Source organism: Stegodyphus dumicola, chromosome 12, assembly GCF_044657685.1.
Source record: "Stegodyphus dumicola isolate Sdum_Otavi_A_Nest chromosome 12, ASM4465768v1".
Lineage (NCBI taxonomy): Eukaryota > Metazoa > Arthropoda > Arachnida > Araneae > Eresidae > Stegodyphus > Stegodyphus dumicola.
Window position 1 is genome coordinate 109,327,927 of NC_140779.1, and position 16,865 is coordinate 109,344,791.

A 16,865-nucleotide genomic window follows, 5' to 3' on the forward strand; every position below is an offset into this window, starting at 1 on the left:
AAGATAAGTGATATTTATAAACCTGCTACTCAACTTCTGATAAGTGCTGAGTAAAAGCGCAATGATCGTTATTGTTTTTGTACACCTAATTCTTAACTTTTTCTTGCTTTAACTACAGCCTCAAATTTATCGGTAGAAATGTCTTTAATTTGCATTCTCAAGCACCGGCCAAGTTAATATCTTTCTGTACATCTGTTAAGAATATTTTTCCTTCCTGGGAGGTGGAGCTACAAACGCCTAATCTATTTCTTGATTTGAAATAGTTTGGTCACTAAGAAGTGGGTTTAATGCTGACAAAACCACAGACACTTCCTCATACTGAAAGGTGAAAAGAAACTGAAGCAATCATCCCCACTTCATTTCTTTCAATCAAAATTATTTTTATTTTTGCTCCTTTTGAGAAAGTGCTCTTATCCATTTTAGCTTTGATTAATGCCAATTACACGGCATCATTCTCAATAAAGCTTTTTTGCACTGGTTCCCAATTGTTCAAAAAGTAGCTTTAAAAAGAGCAATCTCATTCATAAGAGAAAAAAACTCCTAGTACTGTAATAACACCACAGAGCTCAGACTGCAGTCTGCTTCAACAATTTGAAATGAATGAGGCTTGCAGGACTTAAGTGAGATATCTTTATGCCATACATGGCAAATTTGTTGCTTAGAAGCAGTGTCCGACTTATTTTGATCATACAACACTCTTTATACAATATTGTTTATACAAATTACTTACATAAAAAAAATACAGATTCTAATAAAAAAAGCAGATGTAGATAGTGTAGATGTAGATGTGTAAAAGATTTCTGCATATCCAAGATATCAAATACGCAAAATAAAGTTCTAACTTTAATTTATATTACCTCTTAAATCTTTCTGAACTGCATCATTTCAACCACACACTGTAGACCATGATGCTTCAAGTATTACAACCTCTAAGGATTTTGACTTATCCTTCTTGATCTAGAATCATTGGCTGTAATTGTAAATAAGCCAACAGTGCAGTCAAATAATATTAAAAATAATTCTCTGAGCAATGTGACAAGAATTAAGCAAGTAAAACTGGAAATTTATGCTAAGTGGCAATACATATTATGTAGTATGTAATATGTGCTTCACCGTTAGGCATTAAACTGCAAATGAGAGTTACCCCAAGGCGACTTCTTAACCAGTTAACTGTGATTGACGAGTATACTCGTCATGGAGAAACGGCACGATTTTGTGTATTGACGAGTATACTTGTCATGCGTATAATGAAATGGGAAGATAAGAGGGAGGTTTATTTAGTAAGTACTGTACATAATGACAACGTAATAGAAACAGAGAAAAGAAAAATAATAACAAAGAAACCGGAGCTAGTGATTGATTATAATAAAAAAATGGGTGGAGTGGATAAGAGCGATGGAATTATCATAGCGTACACCACAGCAAGAAAACGACTCAAAAAGTACTACAGAAAGATATTTCTCCATTTCTTAGACATTATGTGTCTGAATGCATTCATATTATATAAAAAAAAATAATGGAACATTACCGCGTATCAACTTTTTGCTCAAATTTATTGAAGACACTTTTGCGATGTATCCAATTGAAGGAAATAAATCGACACAAACTTGGCCATTTAGACCTAATATAAGCCAATTAGGCGGGAATGATGTTTCGGATTATACACCCGGAACATAGAAAAAAAAAAAAAAAAAAAAAACCCTTACGCGAAGGTGTTTGCATTGCTACAAACGTTAAGATCAGGAAGGAATCGAGTTACTGGTGTTCGATTTGCAAAGTCCCATTGTGTATAGTACTCTGTTTCGCTGAATATCACTCCCCAGCAGCAATTTAAATTCTTACTTTTATATGTACAATATTTAATTTAATTTATTGCGTTTTTAGTTTATACCGTTGCGTGCCTCTAACTTGCACGCAACCAAGGCTGACTGTGAAAGCTTGTATAAACCACAGAGTCTTGTAAAGGGTTTAAGTCCCTTTTTATTCAACGTACTAAATTACAACTGCGTCCTCTTGACGCTTACAAACTGTGCCAACTAGGCAGTCAAACAAAAATAATAACCTGAGAAAGAAAGTAAAGACAAGATTCTAACTACGAGGCTCTCTAAAATAACTAACTCACCGCGTTTTACAATATCTCTGCTAATTCAGCAGACTTGAAGCTCACTGGAACAATTGCAACTACTTCCCGCCAAGCACATAGGCCGCAACGCGCAGGTTCTTCAAATCTCTATAACTACCTCCGCGCTCGCTAAGTATGAATAACTCACCGAACTCGTTTCCTTCTATTTAAATCATACTACTTCCGCTGATAATTTGAATGCTTGCGCGTTCTACTCAAATTTACATATTCTGGCATTGGCAGTTCCAGGGGAAAGTAAGGATTGACAGGAACGATAGTTTAAACTTAAAATAAATGTTAGTTAAAATAAATATAAACCCTACAAGTTTAATATGTATGTAATATATGCTTATGTTAACCAAATAAAAGTAATTATTAGTAATAAAAATTTTCAATTTTATAAAATAAACCCATCTTTCTCATCCAATATCTTACCAGCGCAACTTACTCTGTGATTCACGAATATACTCGTCATGGCTCGTTTCTGGCGACACAAAACGGTGAGCACTCTTAAACGAGAGCGCCACAGTTAACTGGTTAAAGGAAGCTGGCTCGTATCCATGTTATATGTGGAGAAATCCATGAGGAATAGATGTTCACCAATTCTCACTTGATGCAGCAGCAAATTAAGCAATCACCCTCTGAACTTCTGCCCATGGCCATCATTGCTTGATTTTGCATTCAGAATGGGTAACTTATCTACTGCAGTATACAATCCTTATATACAAAGCATTTAAAACTGGGATCATTTTTCAAGGGGTGTGATAGTTTCTATTATCTCAATACTAACTGGATTTCTCAATGAAGGATTTAGTTTTTATGTCAAGTTAATTTATTTTTGGCTTTCTACAGCCAGCAAGCAAAAGGTGATTTCCTGCTTGCATCCTTATTTCCCCATTTGTTTCAATCAAGCAATTTTTAAATCAGTCGCTTTATGTACTACTGTTGTTAGCTGGAAATCCATTTTTTTTGTCTTTTAAAATCAGGCATGCGTTTTTGGTTATTATTGGGATATGCTGCACACTCCTTAAGAGAACTTACTAGCATGTCTTTTTTCATATAAGGCACAGCGTCCTTCTGGTCCATCTTCTTTTCATGTTTGCATTCCCTAGTCAGGTGAAAGTGGGCATGCTTTATACATTTGCATTTATTGAAACACATGTCCTGATTACAGTCATAGTGCTGACACCTGTGCTACTGCACAGGACCAGGTATTGTTCAACTAAAATCCTGACTCCTAATAGGTAATTTATTTTCTTTTAAATGATATCCTGTTCATTTTAATCTACTCAAACTAAAAACACTGAGAGGGGAATGACATACCCATTTTCACATTTACGAAGATATTTATTTATTTCAGTTAATTCCCATTCTCTGTCATCAGTGGCAATACTTTTCAGCACTCTTTTTATACTTGCTTTCAAAGGTTTTTGAGATTGCATGAAAAATGTTTTGGTTTGGTTGATTATGGCAAAGCATACTAGGACTATCTGCCTAAAGGGAGAGATGCCTTTGTGGAGGGAAACTGGTTCATACACATATTACACATGGGGAAAACCACAAAAATGCCCATGCATTCTTCAGCCCATTCACCTGGAATCAAACCTAGCTCAGAACTACAAATATTCAGCAATTTTACTGCTTGGCTGCTGGTGGGCATGTGAAAAATAAGCATTATGATTCTTTATTATTAAGCTTTTTTAGAGATATCCCTGTAATCATCTAATCTCAATTTTAAGGTATTCCCTGAGATTTTTGTGGCTGCAAACTGGTCTGCGTTTTTCTATTCATTGCTTCTAACCGATCTTCCTTGGAAATTATAATAGGAGAAAATCTGTGCACACTTTTACATGGCTTTATGAATTCATTCACATCTTGCTTTTCTTGTTTGCATTACAAATTTTATTTTGAAGCAGACCCAAACAACGACCTTGCAGAAACACCACCAGCTAAAAATAACAAGACAGTTTCAATGCCTAATGTTGTCTACATGATTATCAAAACAAAGCACCCAAAATATAAAAAATATTGAATCTGCTTATATGCTAATGCTTTGTTTCTGTGACCCATTTTATTTATGCTTTGATATTGTAAGATTCTACAATGTGTACTTTACAGTTGAATGTGAAGAATCTTAAGAACTGATAAGCGAATAATCGCTTGAGTTCATGGTACAGGAAACAACAAGTAAGAAGGATGAAATAACCCTTTATTATTCCAATAAAGTATAACTCCGTCTTGGAGCTGTACAATAAAGCCGACACTTGGGCTTGAACTTAAGAGATTAAGAACTAAACTAATCTCAACTAATATATCAAACTTCTAATGGAGTTGGCCCTTAATGCTAATAAACTGCGAAGCTATCAAGGGCCTAAAGTATGGCCAAGTGTAATAATAGCTTAAGAGAGAGTATCCTAAAAAGGCAGATGCGTGCTAGCCAGAATCTCTGGTTCTCTTTGACTAAGACAGTAGAACTTCGTGGTTAAATACCGCTCTTTCTCAATTTGCATTCACACGTGATTCTAAAACTGTGTTCTGGCTGGAAGTCGTAAGCTAACATTCAGAAATGATAGGAAAGGAAGTTTAACTCAAAATTTAACTGTTAGATAAATTAATATAATCCTTACAATATAGTTATTAAACTTTACTAAAATGTTACTAACTTTTGATTTATTACTAATGTATTCATGATTCATACATAGTATTTAAAAATATCATTTATAAAATATTAACACAGAAGTACCAAATTCCTTAAACATTAAATAAAGGGCTCATTGATAAACTGAACGATAGTTGACGCCAATATCACTTAAATGTGCCACCAAATTTCAAACCAGCAAAAAATCATATCAAAAGATTGTAAGGATTGAACTGGATTATTTGGACTATGGCAAAATACATAAGCAATATTTGCCCAATGGGAGGAAGCCTTCTTCTAGGAAGGATAAACGGCTTGTACTCGCATTACACCAGAAGGAAACCATGAAAAATCCCATGCAGCCAGACAATTCAATTGGGTTTGAGTCCAAATCAAACTACCAGTACTCAGTGATTTTACTGCTCAGACATTAGTAATCTTAAAGAAAAAATTAATTGATATTTTAAATTATTAACGTTACTTGCAATTTTGAACATTTAAATTTTCTTTAGCAGAAGACTGAGTAGATATAAAACAGTAATCTATCAATTAAATCTTCTTATTCTCCAGCCCAATAAAAATGCTGTGCATATATTTATCTCTCTCTTAATTACAAATTACTGATTTAGAATACTGGAAATAGTTAAGAAATGTTTAAAATTGCATACTTCATACTTCTACCATATTTATTTACTGAGATCAAAAACATTAGCTAAAAATAGTTGTTCTAAAAATATTAAACATAGAAAAAACATAGTTCCACATGCAGAAGGAGGTAGAAAGGTACAGAATGTATTAAGCAGGGTTGTCATTTCTGCATTGTAAGTTGTTACAACAGTAATTTGATGGAAACCAAAAGTCTGAATAAGAAATTGATTGAATAAGTATTAACATATTCCGATGTAAATTTTGTACATAATAAACACAAAATAGCTTTCTTCCCAACCTGATGCAGATATGCAGAATTTCCTAAAATTCTCTTTTTTGCAGCAGTGTGATGCAAATTTTCACTTTTGTATCAGCAGTCGAATGTAAAATTGGCAGTATTTGGCATTTTGTGGTAAACTAGTGCAGTGCAAATTGCTAAATGCAGTTTGCGTAGTAATCACAACACTGCATTTAATATTTTTTCAGAAACTAGCAATTGTAATTTAAATATACATGGTGACACTTTAATTACAATTATAAACATTACTTTTGAAGAAATTCATTAGTTTGAACAAAATTGTATTACAGAAGCATTTCATTTTGCAGAATAATAACTCAGATTAATAAATAATTTGATTTCACTTCATGCATATTTTAATTTTTATAGCCTTAAAAACATTTAACACAAATGTGATACGTTCACATTCTTATCACAGATACATTCACATAACCACTAAAAAAAAAATCCTTGTTTGTCATAAATGCATATAAAAATTACCTCCTTGATTTGTAGTGAAAAGTTAATATATATGTTAATATAGTATATGGTATGTTTAGGGATCGACTGAGAAAGAGAATGTATATGGAAAGACTGTAATACTATGGCCTAGTAAGCAGAGCTAAAAATCAGTTTCATCCACTTACATCATTTAATCTGTCAAGCATATTTGGATCTTTCTATTAAGCCTTTTGAAATTACTAAGGCATGAAAAATGACATTTGAGCCATGCATGTTCTGCACACATTTATTTAAGTGTCTGAGAGAAATCTATAAAATGTTATAGTAGCATTTTTATACTAATAAATGCTCTACTCTATTTGAAAATCTGAATGACAATTTGTCATTTAGAGCACTTCCACAGACAATAAGGATTAAATGCTCACCAGTAACATAAATGTTGGCAAGTTTCAATGCAAGCAGAAATTCCATAAATATTACAGCAAAAATTATACTGTCATTAGGCATTTTCATAACCAGTTACCTCGACAAATCAACTGTGTTCTCACTGGGAATCAATCCTGAAACTTTCTACTTATTTATTGTATGTGCTCTTTCAGACACTGAAAGGACATAAGCAAGAAACAGCTCAATTCCTTAAATTCCCCTAAATAATTGGGAAGGAGGGGAAATCCAATCCACCAGATCAAGATAGTAATAGGTAAATACCTGCCATATTTTAGTCTGAATATCACTGTATAATCATTACATCTTAATGGAAGCAGCATCAACAACACTGACTTCCGAGTCTATGGAGAAATTATTACTCCAGACCATTATCTTACTGCCCATTCATATTCTACCTTAAAATTCCCAGTAATAATAGATAAATCTTCTGCAAGTTAATGGTAAAACAATGTCATCTGTTGGCAAGGATAATAGGTTATTATCTACTATATTTTAGCCTGAATATCACTGTACAGCCATTACCTTCTTAATACAAGCAGCATCAGCAATACTGACTTCTGAGTCTGGAAAAGTTGTTACTCCAGACCATTATCTTACTGCCCATTCACAAGAGCTGCAAGTTAATGGTAAAACAACATCATCTGGTAGCAAGGATCGCTCAGATTATCGATTAGCTTGCAAAACTCGGAGGCAACCTATGCCTCATTATATAATTTTTTTTAAAAAATTTTTTCACTTTTTTCTGCAGAGTTAATAGGCACAATGCCTAAAGTAAGAATTTAATATTCATTCAGTTTGTTTTGACAAGTTTAACTCTGTACTGTTATTGTATTTGGATATCACATAATACACATTTCTTAATTTCTGTAAAGTTCTGTCTTCGTTAAGTGCATTTGTAATGTGTACTATTGTAATATTGTAAATGTTTGTTCTCCTGTGAAGTAATTTGAGTATTTGAAACAATGCATTATGTAAATTATGTCCTGAGCCACAATGATTACAATATCTTACAATTACAATGTTATTTGATATATCCAGTAATGCTAGATATGTGGGGATGGAAGACAATTCTGCCTAACTTCTTTGTAGAATGATGATGTCTCCATTTCCCATCAACTGTACAACCGTTACATACCGAACAAGAACTGAAAACTAGTAAGTAAATCTAATACCTCCCAAATATGTGTTGATCACTGCAACACAAAGACATCTTTAAGGAATGACATATGATCATAAAATATGAAAGTTTTCTTTTAACTTCTCTGATATTGATCAATATGCACCTCAGTTTTGAATTGATAAGCTCCGTAATCCGGACTCGTAGGGACTTCGGCGATTCTGGATTAGGGGTTCTCCCGGATTATAGATCATCAATTTAAATCTGGTAAGATGGCATGCAGAAATTATACAATTAAAAATATGAAACCATAATTTATGAAATAAAGAGCAATTATGATCTAAAGGGTATCGAATTTTACAAAAACAGTTTAATACTTATTTGTTTACTTTATTAAACATTTCTTTCAACGTGTGCATGCGTAAAGTATAATGTATGCGCATTCTTTAAGCGCATGCGTAGTTTGTGGCTTTGAGGTCCAGATTACAGATTATTCCAGATAATGGACGTCCGGATTACAGACTTTGTACTGTACTGTAATTTCCCATCCACAGGTCAACCCAGGTTTTAAAATTTCTTGCTAAAATAAGAACTTTTGTACATCCATCACATTTGATTGATATGATTACAGATGACATAATTTTAATTTATTTGCTGAGCTTGCATGTTGACTTAAAAACAGTCGTTTTAAGCAGAACATTTGAAAACATAACAGATGTTTAAACAGACTGAATGAAACACAGCAAAAGACTGAATGACAGTTAAAAAGTACTTTTAAAAAACTTGAAGTACTTCAAAAACTTTCATGAACACTGCCAAGTGTTATATGATAAAATGTTCTCTTTGGTGAGCATGTTATATGAACTCAGTACTCAGAAGCCGTCCTAAAACTTTTGATCTTACAAGGACTTACCAAAATGTCTCAAGACTGCTTCTATTTCTCTTCCTTGATATATAGCAACTTGTGTTTGGTTTTCTGAAGGTCTTACATTTCTGTATCTGAACTGTAATAGGACAGCCATGATTTTCAGTATTTAATGAGTCTGTGTGGAAGCATATAACGTATTTTGCTACTGCAGATGAGGAAGATATCTCCGCAAAAACAAAGCAGAACCGTACAAATGAATTTTGTGGTAAATTTCCGAAGAGTAGCAATGAACTTGAACTTACAAATGGTGTGAAAGGCTTAGTCACTTTTTCAATATTTCAATTCTAGATGCACTGTAGAAATGGTAATGCATAAGGGATTGACAAATTACACTCTGGCAGGACATTCTCTGAAATTAAGGACAGCAGCATTGTTAATGCATGGAAGCTATTAGAAAATGACTAAAGGCTAATCTTAAATGAACTTTTAAGCTTGTTTAACATATCCTTTGAATATACATGATACATTATGACAGGAATTTAAAAATGTGTATCAGATGGGTACCCAGGAGTCTTATAAAAGAGCAGATGCAACTGCAAGTGTACATGAACAGTCTTCAAATGTTGGAGATATTCTAGATTTCTTCAGTTATGACTTCTGTATTCACCTAAGACCCACTGTCAAAACAACAGTCAATTACCTGAAAACATTTGAATTCCTCTCGCCCACCAAATTCTCATTTCCTCTGATTGAAAAAGAGCCACGCGTTTCTGTTTCTGTAGATGCATAGAATGATCTTACAACACAGGGTTCCACTGAATAGATAGTAAATTTCAGAATGATTAAAATTCTGAAAACCCATTTGTGTGAAGCCATGATGAAGGAGAAAAACTAGATTTGCTCAAGAAAACTAGTGGTTTTTGCTCTTAGATAATACCCAGTCACATGCAGCTGTTATGACACAGGATGCATTGATTGAAACCAATACAATAGTACTAGAATGCCCAATACCTGCATTCAACAACTGTGCAGAAATAGGTTCTCTTAAAAAGTGAAAAATGTTATGCCTCTAGTGCTAAACAAGATCTTACAATCTAATTCCGTTTTATAATAATTTGTAAGTTGCTATAAAGAATGTAATTCAATGCAAAAGACTATTTTGAAATAGAAAGATATACAGAGCTCGTAGAACTACCCGATTTGGAATCTATGTATGCTTTCAATCAACTTACATTTGACTTATTTTAAGCAGCCTTTAAGAAAAGCTTTAAAGAAATTGTCATCTGAAATATACTTTTGAATTGCTGCATGTAGGACTAAAAAGTAGCTTAAATCTAACATTTTGAAATCTCCAGGACTACTTTAATACACAAGAACAAGTGATGTGCCTCTACTATTGTTTCTAATCTTCCTATCTAAACCTGCAGCCAGATTAGGTCCACAAATTTCATCATGGTCAATATGAAAGAGTTGTACCTATTAATGATTTGTCATGAGCAACTTACAGGTGACAATATGAGTTTTCTTAGTTCCACTCCAATTTTGAATGCAAATTCCCTAAGGGGAAGATCTGAGGGTCTCACTCTTCTTTCGTTACTAGCAATTTCCCATTGAACCTAGATGCACAACTATGGGCCTCAGACCCCCAACCACCATGCCAACAGGACAATGCTGTCTTTGTAGTACATTTTTCAGTGCAATGAGACTTATTTGCATTAAAAAGGGTGCTCAAAAAATGTGGGTACAGGCTATATAGATTTTTCTTTTAAATTGATTGACTTCAAATTTCAAAGTTTCTTCTACATCAAAAGAAAATTCGAAGTTAAAGAATTTTTTGAAGACAGATTTAGGACTGGAGTTTGGAGGTTTTTGCAAATACAAAATATAAGTTTTCATGCAGTCTCCATGGAACAAAATACTTAAGTTAGTGGAATCTTCATTGAAACTTGGTAACTTTTCTATATAAAATTCTGCACAAAATTAGAACTTATTCACTTACATTATTTTTCAATACCTATTACTGAATGAGATTTAAACAAATTTAAGGAATAATTACTGAAAAATGAGCTGCTCATTTCAATGACACTCATACTAGGTAAAACTGCACCCACTATTAATTTTGTAGATCGTTCCTCGATTATTGACTAGCAATAACTATGAAAATTTGAAAGTAAAAATGTGGAATCCTTTTCTTATTTCACTTATTAATGCCTAATAAACATTATATTAAGTAGATTTTTTTGCTTCATGAAGGTCACATAAAAAGTTAGATTTTATATTTATAGAACTCTCCTTTAAGTACTCGAACTGTTTTCAAAAAATTCTCTACCTAATTTTGAAAAACTCTGTATTTTGCGTCACTATTTAAATAAAGGTTGTAACTACCCATTTTTAATATTGTATACGAGGTGATATCCCCCCCAATGGCGACCCCAAGCCATCCATAGACATTGGCCACCACTAAGGCCATCAGTGGTGGTCATTTTATTATGGAGGCACCTAATAGGTAAGCCACTGTTGCCTCCTATGAAGGGATGGACAAATTACATCCACGCTTTCTCCAAGCTTCAAACTTGGGCCCTTTGGTACTGCAGTCAGAGTTACTAACCACTTTCCTGTCTGAGTGGCCATACCAGGTTATGTAAACATAAAAAAAAGCTAAAAATTCAATAATTAAAAATACACAGACAGTATCACCACATGATGTGATAATGTTCTCTCGGTATATTTTGGTTAAGGTGCTGAGGATCTAAACACACTATGGATTGGAATTAGGATCGTTAACTAGAACAGAAAGTTTTTTTTTAATGTGAAATGCCTCTAGAAAATCCAGTTCTCCAATGGAAGATGTTTTTTATCTCTCAACACACTAAAAGGCACACTCTTGTTTTAGGAGATTATAAAAATTCTGTTGTCATTCCCTTCTTTCCATCAATTAGCTATAAAGTTGCACATATTTTTCAGAAATTTAACTTTCAGGTTTTTATTCTCCCATCAATTTAAATTCGGTATTTATAGGATTCCTTACCAGTGTGGTTTAATTTACATTGGCCAAACTAAGAGAGCCTTAAAATTTCGCATCAAGGAACACGTGGCATATGTTAGAAAAAAGGAAACACAGAAGTCTTCTGTTGCCCTACATTGTTGGTCTGAAAATCACACTTTCAATTTTTCTGCTGCCAAAATTATTCAAAAAACATCTTCCATTGGAGAACTGGATTTTCTAGAGGCATTTCACATTTAAAAAAATCTTTCTGTTCTAGCTAACGATCCTAATTCCAATTGATCTTTGCCTACGGCCTTTAAAGAAATTATCTTTTAGTTCTGGTTTCACCAACAGATGGCGCCACTAACTTATTTTCTGTACAGACTTTTTTATCTTATCGGATCATTATATCCTATCTCATTCATTTGCGTTTCTGCACCTGAGGATGGTAGTTCGGTAAAACCATCGAAACTAGTCCTGTGAAAATTTGAAAATATAACGCTGATTTTTGTTGTTTGACTTCTGAATTAGTATTTGTTCGGCGCGTTTTTGTGTCTTTGTACTAGGTTTAATTTTTGCAATGTAGGTAAACCTAAAATAGCAGGAACAGTTTTATGACATGCAACTACTTGACATTCTACTTCATCTTTGTCCCCTTTCGATGTTTCACATAATAATTTGCATTTTCCGACTGCATCAATTGTAGTACCATTGTAATTATTTAAAGTGACTTAGTCAAACATTTATCTCTTAAATTTAATAGTTTAAATTTAGGCAATGGTAACACATTACACTGAGCTCCAGTATCTAACTTAACAAATAAATACTTAGATTTGTTTAGTTTTAGTTTTTCAGACCACTCTGTTTTATTTTTAGAAAATGGATTTGTATCTTCTACCGACCCTAAAATATATTCATTACCATTATTATGTAACTGCAGGCCTTGGCCCATTAGGGCTGTTACGCCACCGAGTTTTTTTAGTTTAAAAACTAAATCTTTCGACCTAAGCATTTCGAATATCCGATATTTAACTGCATTTCCTTATTTATAGCTACAGAAACATTCTATAAATAAATAATAATCAAAAATCATATTGGCCGTTTTATTCGATGAACAAATAAATATTTAATCACAGTACATTTCCCTTAATTTACTATTACATAATCAGTAACTTCGATTAAAATGCTCCATCACGTCTTTGATTCTTAAGAAAATATCGGTATCAAATTAAATGCTGTATTAAGAGATTAGTTTTTATAAAAGTTAACTAACAATCTAGTCTTTTTCACAATTTTTTGTTTTTCTTCTTTAGTTCTGTAGTTTTCCCTTCTTCCATTTTTTATAACCGTAAAAATAACCAAAAAAATGACAAGAATAAAGATTCAAAATAAGCAGTTGATAGCTTTGATCCATAGGAATTTGAATTGTAAATCATAACTGAAGAGAAGGAGCAATTATTGTAACTTGACCTTCCCTGAAAAGGTAGGAATTTTCCAGTTTTAATCATTGTTGTGAAAATAAAACGTGCACGTTAAATTATTCTGCACAACATTAACATTTTTATAAGTGCACATTTTAGAAAAGTTTTTTTTTTTTTTTTTTTTTTTTTTTTTTTTTTTTTTTTTACAGTACAAGCAAATTTTATTATAAGCAGGACATTTGTAAACTTCTGAAAAGATCCACATTTTCTACTTGGTTTCAGATTATTGTATTTATTTCCTTGATAGTTTGAAGATGATTTAGTACTTTGTTGCTTTTGTTTTACATGATAGTTTTACTTACAAGACTGACCTTTTTTCCTTTGAAGGTGGAAATTTATTCTGTTTGATCACTTCTATTTTATTTTCTTCAGTTAAAGTTTTCAGCTGAAGTTCTGCTTTACACATTTTAATACATTTCTCCAATGTTAACTAATCTTCCATTAATAATCTATTTTTGAGATTTTTATTTAGAATTCCACTTACTATTCTATCTGTTATTAAACTATCTTTTAATTCTGCAAATCCACAGTTGCTACTTAATTTCTTTAAATCTGTTAAAAAATCTGAAAATGATTCACCTACATGTTGTGTTGGACAAAAAAATATATGTATCAACACTTTCGTTTGCTTTCCAATTTTCGCTTAAATTACCTTCGAAATTTAGATTTCTTGGTGGCTTTAATCCATTTATATTTAATTTAGGACTTTAAATAGTTTATATATACGTATTCTTAGCCACATCAAATAAAAAAAGATTTCACTGTAAGCACTTTCCATCGTGTTTTTGTTTTGTTTAGAATATCTTTACAGTTATTCATATATTCATAAGTGACGCTGCATGGTTCTTCAAAAAAGATTTTCTTTTTTAATCTATTGAACACTACGCCATGTATTGTTTTTATATGTTTGATATGTGCTCAGTGATGATTACAAGATGTACATAAACATAGTTTATTCTACATTGCTAATCTACTATTCTATATTACAGTTATGATTAATGATGATAATAGATACAGTTACAGTTACATATATAACTAGCAATCATATCATTCAGGAGCATACTCAAGATTTATCATTACAATAGGACATATATAGGAATGGAAATTAACTAATTCAAAGGGATGTTATAAATTTACAAACCAGGCTTTTCAACATATGGAAAACAATGCAGACTGGCTATCAAACATCCTGTAGACCGATGAGCTGTAGTTTTCCCTTAATGGAACTGTACATGCGCAGAACTCCCACATGGCTAAGAGAGAACACACACTATTGCTGAAACTCCTTTGCATCACCTAAACATGCCAGCTTGGTACAGATTCACTGAAATTCATTATACGCCTCTTTCCATTTGAGGAAATTTCCAGAAGTACATTTCGCACTGCTTCTTTCACAGTCAAATGTTACGCAGTATTTTTAAAAGGCAGCATTATTACGCCCTTATAAAAGTGAAGAGACCTTGTGGAGAACTCTTAATTAGCTGCTAGATCCAAAAGATGGCAGTATCAACTTTCTCCTTCTCATCCAGTAGGAAAGATAATTAGTGACTGATCCTTGACAGTACATCTCTAGCAGCCAGTGGTGAAGCATCGAATTTAACTCGCTCATTATCAGATTGTACTGGCTGATTTTCCTGCTAACTAGCATGCTTGTTATTAAAGTGAATTCCTGCCTGCAATTATTTTTTGATTCTGTAGAACAACTTACATATGATGCTCATTTCTGTTGTCTTTGTATATATGCTAAAGTAATAATTTTCTAATCTAATTCAAGTAATGAATGTAACAATTATATATCCTTTTTATCACTGCATTAATACATCTCTACAGAAAGGTAACTTTACAATCTGTACTTTAAAAAAAAAACCACAATGATGGAGACCTGATTTCTTTAACCATGTGACAGTTGAAAATCTACTTGCATCTTCAATTTCTGTACCTACAATGTGTTATGAACTGTGAATATCATCTCCTAAACAGAATTAACATTTGAATCCAGCACTATTTTTGTGAAGCTGACGAAGCCGTGCTCCAAATCATTAAGTGTGCTTCATCAAAACATGTCTACAGATAATACGAAAAACATGTGCTTCATGCAACAAAGGAAAAATTTTTCATTATCTTCAAGGTGAATATACTGTACATCTGTATATAAAATCGATGACATGCACTATATTCCGAAATTGTTTTGATAATTTTTCCAAAGAGCAATTTTTTTTTTTTTTCTAATGCTGAATCTGCTCCTGACTGAGCCCATATTTCTTATATGTAATCTGGAGGTAAGATGCACCAATTTTTAGTTATTATTGTTCTAAACTAAAGCTTTTCTCTAAAATACTGCATGCAGAATTTTGCTCTTTTTACTTCCTTGTACAAAGTACAGGAAATATTGTAATGTCGAAAAGTTTTGGCTATTATATTTCAACAAAAATATAGATTCTGACCACTTTGAATCCATTTGAACAATGTTTTTGCATGATATCTGTACATACAGACAGAATAAAGGACTTTTTTCCCCTAAAAAATAGATTTAAATGGTATTCAGAAGAGACTTTTTTGTGACATCTGCATACATGTATGCATGGAGATGATACCTTTTTTAATAAGCCACACAAAGAAGTCATGTGGTGGCCACATCAGATATTTTAATATTGCAGATACCTAAAAAAAAGTAGTTTTCTTCATATTTGGTACCCTGTTAATTATATATATACATTTAAATACCTTATTGCTGCAATTTTTTTTAATTTTATTTTTTTATCATGAATCTGCCAGCACAACCTACAGAACATTCAACCACATGCTATCTACATTTGGAAAAGAATTCCAGAAATTCATTCCAGGAATTTTCACAAGAGAAATTCATCATTCCAGAAATTGATCAGCTGGAGCTTGCATTCTTCAAAACTCTGAATCCTACGATTCCTGTGATCAGTGATCTGCTTCTTCAGATCCTCCCATTTCTCCAAATTCTCCTCCTCTGCTTGACCTTCCACTCCCTTTCTGTGCTCCATCACTCGTCACATGCTTGAGAAGATGTATGTGCATCAGCACCTACATTTGTGCCTTTTTTTTTTTTTTTTTTTTTTCTTTTGCTTGTTTGTTTCATACATTAGGCAATGGGGGGGGGATATTGTGGAGAACTCTCAAGTAGTAGGCAGATCAAAAAGATGACATTACCAGCTTTCTCCCTTTTGTTAAGGGAAAGAATTTGTTACTGGGCCTCGATAGTTTATCTCTGGCAGCCATTAGTGACGAATCAACTTGACCTTGCTCATTTCACATAGCACCAGCTGATTTTCCTGCTACCTAGCATGCTTGTTATTAATGAGGATTCCCACCTGCGATTATACTTTGATTTTGTTGAGTGACTTACACTTGATGTTTACTTTATCATCTTTGTATATATGCTAAACTGATGTATTTTCTAATCTAATTAAAGAAATGGATGTAAAAATTGGTACACCCTCTTTATTCTTGTATTAACACATGTCTCTATGGAATGGTGACACTACAATCTCTACTAAAATAAACCATGATTAAGTTCTATGATGCAAAAATCATGTAGGACTGAAGAGGAGGGCCACCTTACTTTACTGCATCAAAACTGATTCTATGTAATGAATGTCAGTCTAAGGCTAATTTTATGTTTGACATTTAGCTGAAGGACTGAAGAGGAGGAACCTTTTACTGCATCAAAACTGATTCTATATAATGAATGTCAGTCTAAGGCTAATGCTATGTTTGACATTAAGTTAACATCTCTTCTGTACATAAAAAGTTGTATTTTCTTCAGTGAATTTGGCAAGGTAGTGTCTT

At 32.9% G+C, this 16,865-nt stretch overlaps 1 protein-coding gene across 1 annotated transcript in view; it reads right to left on the reverse strand.

Annotated features, from left to right (window-relative positions):
- LOC118182221 (uncharacterized) overlaps positions 1–16,865 on the reverse strand; it is a 141,070-nt gene that overhangs the window by 121,133 nt on the left and 3,072 nt on the right. The gene's annotated exons all lie outside the window — the stretch shown is intronic.